The sequence below is a fragment of the Oncorhynchus keta genome, chromosome 32 (genome assembly GCF_023373465.1).
Source record: "Oncorhynchus keta strain PuntledgeMale-10-30-2019 chromosome 32, Oket_V2, whole genome shotgun sequence".
NCBI classification, from domain to species: domain Eukaryota; kingdom Metazoa; phylum Chordata; class Actinopteri; order Salmoniformes; family Salmonidae; genus Oncorhynchus; species Oncorhynchus keta.
The window spans coordinates 32,000,625-32,003,975 of NC_068452.1; positions in this window are offsets into that span (position 1 = coordinate 32,000,625).

Here is a 3,351-nt window from a genome sequence, read left to right on the forward strand (position 1 = left end):
TGGCTACTTACAGGGAGTAGAAAACAACATGGCTACTTACAGGGAGTAGAAAACAAACATGGCTACTCTCTAGGAGGGGGGAGTAGAAAACAACATGGCCACTTACAGAGTGAAAACAACATGGCTACTTACAGGGAGTAGAAAACAACATGGCTACATACAGGAGTAGAAAAACAACATGGCTACTTACAGGGAGTAGAACATAACATGGCTACTTACAGGGAGTAGAACATAACATGGCTATATATAGGGAGTAGAACATAACATGGCTACATACAGGGAACATGTAGAACTACTATATATGGAGTAGAACTAACATTGCTAATACAGGGAGTAGAACATAACATGGCTATATATAAAGATATGAGAGACATAACATGGCTACATACAGGAGTAGAACATAACATGGCTATATATATGAGTAGAACATAACATGGCTACATACAGGAGTAGAACATAACATGGCTACATACAGGGAGTAGAACATAACATGGCAATATATAAAAGTAGAACATAACATGGCTACATACAGGAGTAGAACATAACATGGCTATATATAAATGAGAACATAACATGGCTACATACAGGGAGTAGAACATAACATGGTTACATACAGGGAGTAGAACATAACATGGCTACATACAGGAGTAGAACATAACATGGCTACATACAGGGAGTAGAACATAACATGGCTACATACAGGAGTAGAACATAACATGGCTATATATAGGAGTAGAACATAACATGGCTACATACAGGAGTAGAATATAACATGGCTACATACAGGGAGTAGAACATAACATGGCTACATACAGGAGAGTGGAACATAACATGGCTATATATAGGGAGTAGAAAATAACATGGCTATATATAGGAGTAGAAACATAACATGGCTACATACAGGGAGTAGAACATAACATGGCTACATACAGGGAGTAGAACAACATGGCTACATACAGGAGAAACATAACATGGCTATATATAGGAGTAGAAACATAACATGGCTATATATAGGGAGTAGAACATAACATGGCTATATATAGGGAGTAGAACATAACATGGCTACATACAGGAGAGAGTAGAACATAACTACATACAGGGAGTAGAAACATAACATGGCTATATATAGGGAGTAGAACATAACATGGCTAAGGAGTAGAACATAACATGGCTATATATAAGGAGTAGAACATAACATGGCTATATATAGGGAGTAGAACATAACGTGGCTATATATAAGGAGTAGAACATAACATGGCTATATATAGGGAGTAGAACATAACGTGGCTATATATAAGGAGTAGAACATAACATGGCTATATATAGGGAGTAGAACATAACATGGCTACATACAGGGAGTAGAACATGAACATGGCTAACATATATAGGGAGTAGAACATAACATGGCTACATACAGGGAGTAGAACATAACATGGCTACATACAGGGGAGTAGAACATAACATGGCTATATATAGGAGTAGAACATAACATGGCTATATATAGGGAGTAGAACATAACATGGCTACATACAGGGAGTAGAACATAACATGGCTATATATAAGGAGTAGAACATAACATGGCTACATACAGGGAGTAGAACATAACATGGCTATATATAAAGAGTAGAACATAACATGGCTATATATAAGAGGAGTAGAACATAACATGGCTAAGGAGTAGAACATAACATGGCTATATATAAGAGTAGAAAATAACAAGGCTACATACAGGGAGTAGAACATAACATGGCTACATACAGGGAGTAGAACATAACATGGCTATATATAAGTAGAACATAACATGGCTAAGAAGAACATAACATGGCTATATATATGAGTAGAACATAACATGGCTACATACAGGGAGTAGAACATAACATGGCTATATATAAGGAGTAGAACATAACATGGCTAAGGAGTAGAACATAACATGGCTATATATAAGGAGTAGAAAATAACAAGGCTACATACAGGGAGTAGAACATAACATGGCTACATACAGGGAGTAGAACATAACATGGCTATATATAAGGAGTAGAACATAACATGGCTAAGGAGTAGAACATAACATGGCTATATATAAGGAGTAGAACATAACATGGCTATATATAGGGAGTAGAACATAACGTGGCTATATATAAGGAGTAGAACATAACATGGCTATATATAGGGAGTAGAACATAACGTGGCTATATATAAGGAGTAGAACATAACATGGCTATATATAGGGAGTAGAACATAACATGGCTACATACAGGGAGTAGAACATGACATGGCTACATACAGGAGTAGAACATAACATGGCTATATATAGGGAGTAGAACATAACATGGCTACATACAGGAGTAGAACATAACATGGCTACATACAGGAGTAGAACATAACATGGCTATATATAGGAGTAGAACATAACATGGCTATATATAGGGAGTAGAACATAACATGGCTACATACAGGGAGTAGAACATAACATGGCTATATATAGGAGTAGAACATAACATGGCTATATATAGGAGTAGAACATAACATGGCTACATACAGGAACATAACATGGCTATATATAGGGAGTAGAACATAACATGGCTATATATATGAGTAGAACATAACATGGCTACATACAGGGAGTAGAACATAACATGGCTATATATAGGAGTAGAACATAACATGGCTATATATAAGGAGTAGAAAATAACAAGGCTACATACAGGAGTAGAACATAACATGGCTATATATATGAGTAGAACATAACATGGCTATATATAAGGAGTAGAACATAACATGGCTACATACAGGGTAGAACATAACATGGCTATATATAAGGAGTAGAACATAACATGGCTATATATAAGGAGTAGAAAATAACAAGGCTACATACAGGGAGTAGAACATGACATGGCTACATACAGGGAGTAGAACATAACATGGCTAAGGAGTAGAACATAACATGGCTATATATAAGGAGTAGAAAACAACATGGCTGTATACAGGGAGTAGAAAACATGGCTGTATACAGGGAGTAGAAAACATGGCTGTATACAGGAGCAGAAAACAACATGGCTGTATACAGGGAGTAGAAAACAACATGGCTGTATACAGGAGTAGAAAACAACATGGCTGTATACAGGAGTAGAAACAACATGGCTGTATACAGGAGTAGAAAACAACATGGCTATATACAGGAGTAGAAAACAACATGGCTATATACAGGAGTAGAAAACAACATGGCTGTATACAGGGAGCAGAAAACAACATGGCTGTATACAGGGAGCAGAAAACAACATGGCTGTATACAGGAGCAGAAAACAACATGGCTGTATACAGGAGTAGAAAACAACATGGCTGTATACAGGA